The 14,190-nt window shown below is 41.0% G+C and overlaps 1 long non-coding RNA gene across 2 annotated transcripts in view; it reads right to left on the bottom strand.

Annotated features, from left to right (window-relative positions):
- LOC120307454 overlaps positions 1–14,190 on the bottom strand; it is a 72,481-nt gene that overhangs the window by 57,348 nt on the left and 943 nt on the right. For both annotated transcript variants that reach the window (XR_005556547.1, XR_005556546.1), the window contains exon 2: positions 12,732–12,791. This is a non-coding gene — a long non-coding RNA (uncharacterized LOC120307454). The remainder of the gene's footprint in view (positions 1–12,731; positions 12,792–14,190) is intronic.

Here is a 14,190-nt window from a genome sequence, read left to right as displayed (position 1 = left end):
TCTGCCATCATTGGTTTAGAGTCTGTGGCTCGCGCGCTGTTATATTGGGGCATGCGAGATAGTGTATCTGCCAGGAAGTTCTTTCTCCCTGGTAAATGTTTGAGCTTAAATTGGAACTGGTGAAAATGCTGGGACCAGCGGGATTGTTTGGGATTGAGCTTCCTGGGCGCTTTCAGGGCTTCCAAATTTTTGTGATCACTCCACACCTGGAAGGGGATTTTGTTGCCTTCCAGGAACTGTCGCCACATGAGTAATGCCCAATGTATCCCTTATGCCTCTTTCTCCCATACAGGCCAGCGCTGTTCTGTTTCCGTGAGTTTCTTAGATGTATATGCACAGGGTTGCAACACCCCATCATCATTTTCTTGTAATAGAATAGCCCCCACTGCCACATCACTTGCATCCACCTGTATTACGAAGGGCTTATCCATGTCTGGGTGCCTTAGTACTGGTTCGGCAGAAAAAAGTCTCTTTAATCTCTCAAACGCTGCTTGGCACTTCATTGTCCATGTTAGTGGCTGGCTAGATTTTACTGAGGATGCTCCCTTCGTTTTTAGTAAGTTAGTGAGGGGCAAGGCTATCTGGGCAAATGAGGGGATGAATTGGCAGTAAAAGTTTGCAAAGCCCAGGAAACTTTGTAGTTGCTTTCTTGTGTGGGGTGGTGCCCAATCTAATACTGCTCTGACCTTCTCTGGGTCCATTTCAATGCCCTGGGGGGGGATATGCGATAACCTAGGTAGTCTATCCTTTCCTGGTAGAATTCGCATTTCGAGAGTTTGGCATATAGGTGGACGGCTCGCAGTTTCTTTAAAACCGCTCTGACGAGGTTGATATGTTCCTCTTTTGTTTAGGTGAAGATAAGAATGTCGTCCAAGTAAACAAGGACACCCTTAAACAGGTGCTCTCTTAGAACGTCATTGATTAATTGCATAAAGACTGCAGGGCCCCCTTGTAATCCAAATGGCAAGACTTTGAATTGATAGCACCCCATGGGGCAATTAAATGCGGTCTTCCATTCGTCCCCTTCCTTAATTCTCATGCGATAGTAAGCTTCCCTTAGGTCTAGTTTAGTAAAAAATTTCCCTTTCGATAGGTGTGACAGCATGTCTTTCATGAAGGGTAGAGGGTATAGGTTGCTTTCACTGATTATATTCAGGGCCTATAATCCACGCATAAACGTAAAGAGCCATCCTTCTTCTCTCTAAAAAGGACCGGGGCCGCCACTTTAGGCTTGGCTGGCTCAATGAAACCTCTCTCTAGGTTTATTTAATGAATCTTTCCATTTCCTCCTTCTCCTTTGGGCTCATGGAGTATAATCTGGGCTTCGGGAGTTTTGCCCCAGGCTTGAATTCAATGGTACAGTCTGTGGGTCGGTGGGGGGGGGGAGCTCATTCGCCCTCTCCTCACTGAAGACTTCAGCAAGGTCTCTATATTCCTCTGGTATTTCTGTTAATCTTTTTTCCTCTCCTATGGATGCTTTTTCTATTCTTGATTCTGGTAGCCTCCCTTGGGGTTTTAAGTCCATAGGGTCCCCCTTCGGGAATTTGATTTCTGTCGTCCTCCAATTTACCCAGGGGTTCCATTTTTTTAACCATTCCATCCCTAGGATCATTGGGCATTCCATGCCTGGGGTACCACAAACGTTATGTCCTCCTCATGTTTGCCCAGGGAGATGTGTATTGGTAAAGTGGCTAGGGTAGCTGGCACACCCCCCCTGCTACGGATCCATCTAACTGGCCAAATGAGATTGGTTGTTCCAGTCTCCTCGACGGAATGCCCAGATTCCCCACTAGTGTCGGGCTAATGAGGCAGCGGGTGCAGCCAGAGTCTATTAAGGCTTTCACCTTCACGGCTTCGGGCACGGGGGGAATTAATATAGTCACTGTCTTGAGGATTGGTGCGATGCGTCCACTTATCAGGGGTTCACCTTTTGAGCTGTCATCTAAGGCATCCACCGGCCCTGCGGTTTAGGCTGGAGTTCTTTCCCCCTGATGAGCAGAGGTGGGGGGTTGCACAATTTCCATCGTTCTCATGGCATTTTCTTTTGGCTTAGCTGAAGACTTTCCGGATTTGCTGATCAGGGATCTGTCTGGGTTGTGCTGGGGGGCTTTGGAGCGGCATTCTACAGCTCGATGCCCTTCTCTTCCGCACTTGAAACACCCCATTTGCTTCTTGGCTGTAGCCAATGGTTTCACTGGTTCGTGTGTCAACTCAGGCGGGGAATGGCTCCATTGTTTTCCTCAGTGGTGTTTTTTCAATATGTCGATCTCTGCTTCCTCTGCCAAGATGTACCATTCCTCAAGTTGGTGTGGGTCCCCTCGGGGCAGGCAAGCATCATATAGGTCATAATTTAGTCCATCTTTGAAATGGCTAAGGAGGATGTCTTCTGGCCAGTTCAGTTTGCTGGCAATGGCCTGGAATTCTTGCGTATATTCAGCCACCGGGCGTTTGTCTAGCCTCATCGTTTTTATCCTTTCGCAGGCTTTGCGATCAGCCAGGGGGTCTTTAAATCGCCTTCTGAGAGAGGACATGAAACGGTTGAAGTCATTGAGCTCTGGGGCATTGGAGTCATGCAAGTTCATCACCCAATCTGCAGCCGGTCCGTCCAGGGCAGATTGCACAATCTGAATGCAGGCTTTGTCACTGGGGATGTCCCGCCCGTATTTCTCCATGTAGCTGAGGACTTGGGTTAGGAAAAACCTCAAGTGTGTTGGCTCCCCTTTGAATTTCACCTCCAATGGCGGACGTCTTGGAATGGATCGGTGCCTCCGCTGTTGGTGGTAGTGTCTTCCATCCAGATCGCCATCTGTGGTTCGGCAGGGGGTGGGGACTACTGGGTCAGCAGATGTCCCCGGGGCTGCAGGTTCCACTTCCCCCTCGGTGTCTCTCCCTTTGCGGCTCCAGGAGCTGGGGCGGCCGTAGGGCTCAGGATTCTCCTCTCCTAGGGAGCTGAGAGTTCTCTTCATCAGGTCAATAGCTTTCTCTAGGATCCAGTCTGAGTACGGTGCCCAGCTTTCTCCCTCTTCCCTTGCATGCAGGGATTTCTCCATCTCCTGCTTCCATTCTGGTTGCTTGGTCCCCCGTCTCAGGATCACCTTTCTTGATTTCTTTCCCCACTTGCTTTTCTTTCCAACACCCATTGACCAGCGAGGCTTGTGGTCCCGTGTCTCCATCACTTCTTCTCCTGAGGAATCTGACCTCTCGGATCCCGACATTCGGCAAGGTTCCAGTCCGGGCAGGGTCTCTCTTTCCGGGGAGTTTTCCCCCTTTCTTGCTCCATTGTCTGACATGGTAATCTTTTGCAAAATCCCCCGGCAAGGGTCTCCCTTCCAGGTGGATTAATTTTGCAAGTCTATGTCCCCCCTTGAAATGGAGGATATGCAGTAATACGTGAACAAAAACCTAGTGAGGGGGTTTATCGAACGGGCCAAATCTTCCGTGGAAGCCCCTGTGTTGTTCAAAGAGAAAAAAGATGGGTCTCTTCGTCTCTGCATAGACTATAAGGGACTCAACGCTGTGAGTGTGGAAAATAAATACCCCCTCCCCCTCCTACAGGATTTATTGACCCATTTGGCTAAGGGGAGTGTTTTCACTAAGTTAGACTTAAGAGAGGCATACTACCGGGTGAGAATAAAAGAGGGAGACGAGTGGAAAACTGCCTTCAACTGTCCTATGGGGAGTTATCAGTTCAAAGTCATGCCATTTGGACTACAGGGGGCCCCAGCTGTATTTATGCAGTTGATTAATGAGGTTCTACATGATCACTTGTACAAAGGGGTTTTGGTGTATCTTGATGATATCCTGATATACAGCACGAATATGACTGATCACATAAAGCTAGTGAGAGGAATGTTAAAGAAACTATTCAACACCAAGCTTTATGTCAAATTTTCGAAATGTGAATTTCACCAAACCCGATTAGACTATCTTGGCTACCGAATTTCCAACGAGGGTATTGAAATGGATCCAGCCAAGGTGAAAACTATAATCGAATGGCAGCCCCCAAGGGCTCGCAAATAGTTCCAGAGCTTTCTGGGTTTTGCCAACTTTTATCATCAATTCATCCCCTCTTTTGCTGAGATTGCCCTACCTCTTACAGAACTACTCAAAACAGGCAAAGGAGGAGGGAAGCCACGACCGGGCCAACCACTAGCATGGACAATGAGCTGTCAAACAGCTTTTGAGAATTTAAAGAGACTATTTGCTGCTGAACTGGTTCTAAAGCACCCCTGCCCAGGGGAACCCTTTGTGATTCAAGCTGATGCCAGAGATGTGGCAGTTGGAGCTGTGTAATTGCAAAAGAACAAAAATGGGATCCTGCAACCCTGCGCCTACACCTCTAAGAAATTTACTGAGAGCGAGCGGAGATGGGCAAGCTGGGAGAAAGAAGCCTTCGTGATTAGATGGGCGTTATTAAACTGGCGACACTATCTGGAAGGGAGCAAAGTGCCATTTGAGGTATGGACAGATCACAAAAACCTAGAAGCACTGAAAACTCCCTGCAAATTGTCACCAAAGCAAGTACAGTGGGCACAGTACTTTAACCGCTTCAACTTCACTTTAAAGTATATACCAGGAGGAAAAAACGTCCTAGCTGATGTGCTATCCCGGTTACCCCAGTACAAAAGCGAACGAGGCGATTATTCCCAATCTACAAACTGTCGCTCAACTTACACCTCACAGGGTCCCCAATCCTGATGACCCTGGAATGAAGAAAATAAAACGAGAGCTCCTCACCGACCAATGGTTCAAAGATAATCAAGCATCCCTAACACGCAGGGATAGCTTGGCTTACAAAGGGGGGAAGCTATATTTGCCAGAAGTGCTCTGTCTTAATACTCTCAAACACAGCCACGATGTAAAGCAGGCTGGACACTTTGGATATTTGAAAACCCTACACCTCACCCGCCGGCAATTCTGGTGGCCAGGGCTGAAAAAGGATGTAGAAAACTATGTAAAAAGTTGTACCGTATGTGCCACAATGAAAAGAATCCTGGGGAAAACTTCTGGGTTACTGCAACCCATCACAGACCCTTCTCAACCCTGGGAAGGGTTATGGACTTTATAGAAGACCTACCTGAAAGTAGGGGAAATACTGTCATCTGGACTGTAATAGACTTGTTCTCGAAGCAGGCTCATTTCATCGCCTGCAAAGGACTCCCATCTGCCCAACAACTGACCAAACTGTTCCTGAAACATATCTACTGGTTGCATGGCGCCCCTAAGCGAATAATTTCAGACAGGGGGGTGCAGTTCACAGCGAAGTTTTGGAGAAGTTTTCTTAAATTAATTGGATCATCTCAAGGTTTATCATCTGCTTTTCATCCGGCCGCCAATGGGGCCGCAGAAGCCACTAACAAAATGGTGGAGCAATATCTTAGATGCTACATTTCTTACCAACAGACGAACTGGACTGATCTCCTCCCTTTTGCGGAGGTGGCGTACAATAATTCTGTGCACAGCAGCACTGGCTACACGCCTTTCAGAGTGGCCACAGGAAAAGAGTTCAACCCAATCCCTGAATATCCTCAGTTGCCCTCCGCTTCCCAGACACTTGATCAGTGGGTGAGAAGGTAGGAAGAAGTTTGGAAAAATACAAAAACTGCTTTAAAAAAGACTTTTCAGACCTATAAAAAGCAGGCTGATAAAAAGAGGGCTCCCCAAAGAACATTCCAAGTTGGGAAAAGGTCTATCTGTCAACTAAATATCTACGCCTCAAATTGCCCAGCAAGAAATTGGGACCAAAATTCTTGGGGCCTTTCCCCATAGTAAGGATCATCAACCCGATCACAGTAGAACTAAAACTCCCTAGACTTTTAGGGAAAAGTCACCCAGTTTTCCATTGTAGCTTATTGAAGCCTTATCAGGGCTCCACTTTAAGACCTTCTCCGAAGAAGGCGCCTGGGCCCCTCGTAGTTGTGGGACAGACCCACTATGAAGTAAAACGTATTCTTGATTCTAGAATTTTTAAAGGGAAATTGCAGTACCTAATCCAATGGAAGGGATACCCGTTGTCTGAAGCCACCTGGGTGAAATCCAGTGAAGTGAAAGCTGACAGATTGGTCAGGTTTCATATGAAACACCCCAACAAACCGAAAGATAGCCCTTAACATATGCTTTTGTTTACTTTACAGGATCTGTTCTTCTTGTAAGGGGGGCCAGATGTCAACGCTGCAAATATTGTATATTCTTGCTTTTGACAATATGTAGAATTGTCTGATAATTATGGGGTTAATACAGAGCAGAAGGGAGATTGGGAGTAAAGCCCAGGAAAGAAAGAGGAAGAAAACATTTGACCTTCATACTAATTGGATAATGTGAGATATGACGGCTAATTTAGGGAGGGAACATGCTGATAATTTAACTGCTCAGAGGAAGAGAACTTAGATCCTAGCATCTCTCCGTTGTGCCTGTGCCGACATTTTGTAACAATAAAAGACTTTTAGGAAAATAAATGCCTGGAAGTTCTTTGGAATGTTTCATTAGCTGGAACCACAACAACAACATTGAAAAACTTTGTAAACCTCCAGTTGGCTAGTATAGCTGATAACAACTAAAGACACGGAAGAAAAAGAAAAAAAATTCAAAGAACTGAAAGCAAGTTTTTTTTCTTCCTTTTCCCCCCTTTTAATCTGGCTCTATTCAATTCCCCTTTGTCAGAGGTGAGGAGAGGAGGCTGCTACTTTTCCCTCACCCTTCACACCTTCAATATTCCTTTTAGTCTTTCCTCAATGTCTTTTGAAGTTGCTGGGATAAATTGGAAGTAATCATAAATGTTCCCCTCCTTTTTAATTAAAAGGGGAGGCCTGTTTTAGCCTCAAACCCCAAATTGATGTGTGTTTTGTTTATGTATTTGTGTATACATGTTTGTCTGTGTTCTGTGTTATTTCCAAGACTTGGAAGAGGGTCAAAACCTTCTCTGATAACATCACACAAAAAGGCCTTATTTAAAAATAAATAGTTTGCCTGGAGAAAGTATGAAATGAAATATTTGTATGTGGAATTGTTTATACAAGCAGTTAGAATGAAAATGAATGAATTAATTTGTTGATACCTAAGTGTGTGTGTTAGCCCTCAAACCCCACCCCCACCCACTCTCTCCCAGGCTGTGAAAGAAATAGAAAACTGCAGATTTTATTAATGTAAAAGTAAATTGAAAAGTAATAGTAAGTGTTTGCATGAGAAGAGTCCCATGGAGAATGTGTGAGAGAATTTATGAAAAATGCATGTGAAGGAGAGAAAACTATTTTTTAGTGGTGAGAAGTTTGTAACAAAAATTTTTCCTGTCTCTTTTGTTTTTCAACTGGCTGTGTTGCTTTAAGAGCAAGAGAGACAGAAAGAAAGAAGGGGGGACTGTTCGTTTTAAACTTTTTTTCCTCTCTGCTTAGAATTCTGGTTTGCAAATGGAGATGAAATTTAATGCCCACTCTTGCAGTTTCAGATTACAAAGTTTTACTCGAAAGAAGAAACAGTAATTGTTGGACAATTTTTTTTGGGGGGGGGGAATTGTTGAGTTTAAATTGTTTAGTTAGACCTATATATCCATCAACCAAAAGAAATTACTCTGAATTGTTTTGCTTAGATTTGTAAATGTTTAACATACTTAATAGAAATTTGTTTCCATCTGAATGGTATTTGATTAACTTGGAATTTGACTTATCGACCAAAGGAAAACAACCTAGAGATCTCATTGTAGTTCCATTTGCAGCATTTACCACAGTTGAGCAAATTAAGTACTTGAGTACTCAATTTGTGGACAGAATTCCACATAAGAATTGTCACTTAACACTTTTGATATTTCTTACTAGTAAGCTACTATCAGGAATATTAGCTGTATTAGAAGCGCAAAAAGTATATTGTATTGAATGGCTTTACTTATCCCATCCCAAAATATTTTATCTTTTATCCAGGCTGTTGCTAAAATAATAACCTTAGGACACAATCGAGCTTGTCCTTGAAATGGGACTGATTTAATTAATATTGTTCTTCCTATCCCAAAATTTGATTTTCAATTTTATTTTCAGAAAAACTTATCTCTTCAGTGCTTTTAACTGACTATATAGGCTGTACTTCATATCATCTGCCTACACTGCAGTGCAATCCTCACCACAATGCTCAGAATTATCTGCTGCTATTTTAGCTTTCCACACCTTTTCTCAACAAGCCTTTTAACTTAGTCTCTGACTCTCATTATGTGTGCCAACTTATTTTTAATCTTCCAGGTGCTTACATCACGCCCAGGATCGACCCGAATCTTATGGCTTTGTTTTTAACTTTACAGCAGCTATCCTTTGTTTCTCACATACGCATTGGTCCTTTAAGGACTGCCTTCACAAACAAATAAAAAAGGAGGGATCAAGGGTACCTAATTTGGCATGGATAACTCGTCAAGTCAATAAAGTCCTAATAACTAAATCAGCTAAATATTTCTTTTCAAAAAACTACTGCCTACCAGTGTCACTTTCAGCAGAAAGCTGTACTCCCTAATCCATTGGTATGTTATCAGCGATTGCCTAATAAAACCTGGTTAGGTCCAATTCCCTTACTAACTTGGGGGCAAGGCTATGCTGCTGTGCTTGCTCCTACAGGCCCTCTCTGGATTCCAGACCAGTGTGTGCGACCAGCCAAAGATGTCATGGCATCAAGTCCAGAACCCAATGCTGGAAATGAAGCAGGTGACTCTTCAGACAGCACAACGTCCCTTTCGCTCTTGCCATCGCAGTTGACCAACAACCTGGGGTGATGTGAAGAACCTGACATCCAAAACGCAGGAGGTTCTGCGGCAACAGGGAAAAGAACCTACACCAGAGAATTTATGCGCTGCCATATTTGTGGTTTTGACTGCAAATTCCTTAATCATTCTTTGCCTCTCTTTCCTTCTTAATTGCTGTGTGGGGGCTCAGGTTCTCCTACCTCATCCTTTAGAACCACGGATGAAATATAATATTTGGGTGCAATTAGCTAATGTCACACAAGTGACAGATTTTTGTATTTCTGAATCATATGATATGGAAAATCTACTCTCTACCTGTCTTATACCTTTGTGTGTTCCAGCTTCAGTTTTAAAAAAATTATACTGGTTTAAGCAATTTTCTCTCAGACAATGAATTCATTATGCAACTATGTCAAACTGGAGTCCTGCTTCTTACATGTTATCCCTTGATGCTATTGTTTTACATACACCAATTGTAGCTGTTCCTACAAATCTTACTTGTGCTAAAATTGTCAATTGTACTACTTCACCTAAAAAACTTCATTGTATACATGTCAGTCAAAGAATTTTAAATTGTACCTCCTTTCAAGAGGTATCCTTTAATTATGCACATATATGGTTATTCAATGTCTTTTTTTCTCTATTTTCAATTTTCCATACTAAACTACCATTAACTTACCTCAGGAACAAGTTATGTTTTGTATAAACAAATGCAAAGTTATATGTCCCCTGACTAAGACCCACTAACTACTCCAGCTTAGGATAATGTCCTCACTAATAAAATAGAGAAGAGTGAGATGTGGGAAAAAAACAAACTGCCGTGCTTTCCCCCCCACAAACCTCATAACTTTTTGAAGCAGCCAGAAGATCATACCCTTTTGACTTTATGCCTCACCTAGCTAAACACATAATATGCTTAGTTCCTTCTCCTATCTCTTCCTGTCTTTGTTAGTTCCTTCTGCTTTCATCTCCCTGTATTTGTTCTTACCTGGTCTTTGCCCATGTAATGTGTTACTAGAAAATAGTTGCTTACATGAAGACATTTTCCAATGAAGAAACCTTTGTCAGCATCTAATGGTTAAGCTGGTGTATGTAACAAGTATATAAGAAGCAATAAACTCAGAGTTTGTCAAGCTGTGTCCTGCAGCTTCAAACCTCTGCTCAAAACATACCTGCGTGTTTTTCTTAGCGTCTTACAAACAAGTCTCTTAGAGAATAGCAGGTTATGTCTTAGACTTAGTTGGATCTTTTTAGGGTTTTTTTCCGCTCTATTTTAAGGGGGGAAATCCCCAAATCTTCAATAGTAATTAGAATAAAAATCAAGGAAGAAATATATATAGAGAGAACAGAGAGTTGCAAATCTTATAATCCACCAATTTTAGGAAATAGGATTCCAATTAAGATCTCAACATTTTAAACTCCCAAGTGGTTGATAGCTGCTGCTTCTGGAGGGAGGGCTAAAATCCCCTTTCCCTCACCACAGGGGGGAAAGTATTTTAACAGCTTATGCAGGTAATGAAGTAGTTAGGATGTAAGAGAGGCAAACCTCACCCAGTCCTGTCCACGCTGCTTTGAGGTTGCCAGATGGTAGTGTGACTTCGGCTGTTTGCAGCCTAGGGACGAGCCATATTTCTATGGCTGGTCCATTCATTCGCCGATTTGGAGGAATCGCCTGGTCTGACGGAAGAGTTGCTGCTCTCCTGGGATCCAGTGAAAGCCCCTCCTTGCTGGTTGCCTCTTCGGGGCGACTTTTGGCCCTTTTCAGGGCCTCCCAGCGATGTGAAACTGAATGGGGGAGAGACAGCAAGTCTCCCAACCGTCCATGGCGGCTGTGTGACGAACCGGAAGTCCTTTATTTCCTAAAAATGCTACTGCTGTGATCATGTAATAATTAACCAGTTTCCTATATTTATTTTCATTCTTCTGTTAGCATAAGAATCCTTAATTCAGTGTAGAAATTCACATATAAATTGATATACTCCCCAAACACTTTTTGCTGTCCCATATTAAATGCACACAATTAAATTCAATCTTTAATCTTGTCTGTATATAGTTTTATAATACTATGATTTTAAGTAGTCATGATGTACTACTCTGACTAGTGAATAGGCTCTATTAGAGAAGGAAGGAAATTTCTATAAAATAAACAAAATTAAAACAATGAAATGTGCCATTGTGAAAAGAGGGTCCTTTAAAAATCCCTGCAGTTTTCTTGGCAAGATTTTGGAAGTGATTTGCCATTGCCTTATTAGGGCTGAGGGACAGTGACTAGCCCAAGGTCACCCAACTGATTTCACGTCTAAGGTGGGATTAGAACTTATACTGTCTTGGTTCCTAACCTGGTGTCTTAAGCACTACACTAGACTGGCTCTCATTACCTTTACAATTTCATTAAATCTTTTTTAAAAATCCCAATCACTTTCATGATCCTGATTTTAAAACAATTCTATTATTCTAATTCTCTGGGTTGTTTACTATAGTATAACGGTAAGCCCCACAAAAGATGAAACATGTTCAATACAATTCATTTTTTAGTTTGAAAATTTTCACCATGAAAATACTTAAAAAATCAAACTGGGCAAAAATTATTTAAAGCAGAAATTGAAAATCTAAGATTCCCAGATACTTAAAGATTCTTATCACCACTAGTAGTATAGCAGGTGTCTAAAATGATTTGACCTCTAATCCAAACTACATCTTCAAGTTGTCAAGGTTAAGAAATACTTCTGTAGAGAATGGACATTCTAAGTTGCATGGAAAAAAATTAGTGGAAAACTTCCTGGCAAATGATTATCTCTAATTAGACATCATCCTTGTTTTTCAGAATATTTTATGCTGGCCTATAAAGTTACAAAAGGATGATTACTGAACAGCTGAAGTTTAGTTATTAATAGCCAAGGCATTGTAATTCAATGTATTATTTATTGAGCAGAATGCAGCTGCTTTACATTTAAGTGCACGGCACTGCAATTTTTAGATAACACATTTCAATAAGAAGCTGTAACTTGGAATAAAGACAAAAACATTCAGATATATTGAAAAAATAAGACGGAAGGGTGTGGTGTTACTTTTATTTAAATGCAAATCTTATGCTTACAACCTTCAGAGACTAGCCTTCTATTTTAAGATATAGAATGTATTAGTCCTCTACCCTTCTGAGTAAGTACTTAACGATAATTGTATTTAACAAAATTTCTACTGAATTTTTGAATACTGCTTTGCATTCAGTAGTTTTTAATAATTTATTTTTAAATGTAAAATTTGTGTTCTAGTTGAAATATGATACTGATCTACAAAATTTTAAAGAATGTGCCAAAGAATAATTGCAACTCTATGAAACTAAAAGCTCCTGAATTATTCTTACATTAAAATACAGAAAACAAACTTATAAAATAAATATTCAGTAGTAATTATTTTATTTAAAACTGTAAGTGCACTAATTAGGCAATTTCTAGCCATTAATATTTGATATAATCTTATTTCTTTTGAAGTTTTATTCTCTTACAGAACTGTTCACGAAGGTATATGACTATACTAAGGGGCTTTTTAATCAAATTCTTGTACTTTCAGTTAGCATGACCATTAAGAAAATTATTTCAATCCTACTTCCTGATGCAGAAATTTATGTAAATCTTTTTTGCCCAGTCAGTGCTGAATATAAACACATTTTTCACTGTAAACGTTTATCAAAAAGTAAAGCCATAGCTTTGATCTATATCCAGAATGTGAAATTTGGTAGCAATCAAGACAAATTTATATTTGAATAAAGACAAATTTATATTTAGAATAGGCCAATGAAATCAAAATAACCCATTAGCCATATTCCAGTAAATTGAATAGAAGTTCCCTCCAGACTTCCCCATTCAGCATGGGAAGTTAGGCAAAGAGAGAGTAGGTAACCTCTATTACTTGTTGACCTTGTGCAGACAGAACATCTGAGCAGCAGTCTCAGAAGAATATTTATATAGGGAGAGAAATTTGAATTTAGCAGACTAGGAAAAATGAATGCTGTACTGACCTGTCAAGAACAGATCAGGGAGAATCAGCTACAGCTTGGAATGCAGAACATATGGTTGTCCTTTGGATAAGGAAATGAAGAATGAAGAACTATTGAAGAATAGTTCTGCTATTTTACAGTAGCATACATACATTTTAATATACATGTATCAAAATAAATAGCTTGTCACATACTCAGATTACAGATACAGGTTTTGGTCTGGTTTCTTGCTAAGTATCACTAAGTCATCCTCCAAATTATAATTATGTCCTGCTTGTAGACATCATGCTTTCTGCGGAGAAATTATGGAATTCTTTTTACGTTCTCTGAAAATGTAATGTGAATTTTTATGAAGTATCAAAACTGTTCATGTAATTTCTTTCGTTTCGCCTTAAGCAAACATCATTCTGTCATCTTACATTGGTTTTGTTTTGAAGGCCTGCAGCTTGCCCTAAGATACAAATATGAGAACTGGACCTGTAAAATTTGTTATATATCTCTTTGCTGCCTGTGGTTTTTCAGATTTTTGCAGCCCAGGTTCATAATTCTGCTTTATGGAAAAAAGATTCTACACAAACGAGTGGCTCAAAGATGCAAAAATGTTTTGCTCTAATCACCTCAGGATGGAACAGATGATAATGTCTTACTTGTGTTCAAAAACTCTTTGCCAATTTTACTCCATTTCTTTGGGTTGTCTGCAATTTCATTGTTTTCAGCTCTCTACCTTGTTTTAGATCTAAGCCAATCAGCTGATCAGCAGTCTGCAACAAATGGTAACCTATCACCACAGGCTGTTTCCTTTTAAACTTAAGGAACTGTCTTGCCCCAATGGATTGGCTGCTCTACTCATGCTGGCAAGAGGCCTACTGGGGATCCCATCAGCCAAGGAATTTCAGCTTGTGGGATCCTGGAGTCTTTTCTGCCATGACTGCTACCCTTTGGAACATCTTGCCATAAGAAGTAAGAGCTGCCCCTCTCCTTTAGCCTTCAGGAAAATACTTAAAACCATGGCTATGCCTGCTGGCATGGGGTCTTGAAGGAAAAGCTGTTGGCTAGAGTTGGTGGTGCACTAACATAGAAAGTACCCCCACATCTCCACTTCAAACCCATATTTTCTAGGTTTTTTTTGTAATTTTAATCAGCTTTTATATTTATAATTGTTTGGATATTTGTATGCAAGTAGTCCTCGACGTTCGACCATAACTGAGCCCACAATTTCTGTTCCTGAGATAGTTGAGTTTTGTCCCATTTTACAACCTTTATTCCCACAGTTATTAAGTGAATCACTGCAGTTGTTAAGTTAGTAACCTATTTGTTAAGTGAATCTGGCTTCCCCATTGATTTTGCTTGTCAGAAGAGTGCAAAAGATGATCACATGACTCCAAACACTTGCAACTGTGATAAATATGAGTCATGTATAAGTATCTGAATTTTGATTACATGACCACAGTGATGCTGCAATGGTTTAAGTATAAAACAT

This window comes from Crotalus tigris, unplaced genomic scaffold (genome assembly GCF_016545835.1).
Source record: "Crotalus tigris isolate CLP2741 ecotype Arizona unplaced genomic scaffold, ASM1654583v1 scf7180000017782.1332974, whole genome shotgun sequence".
Taxonomy (NCBI): Eukaryota; Metazoa; Chordata; class Lepidosauria; order Squamata; family Viperidae; genus Crotalus; species Crotalus tigris.
Note: the sequence above shows the minus strand (reverse complement) of the source record. Positions and strands in the feature narration are given on the sequence as shown.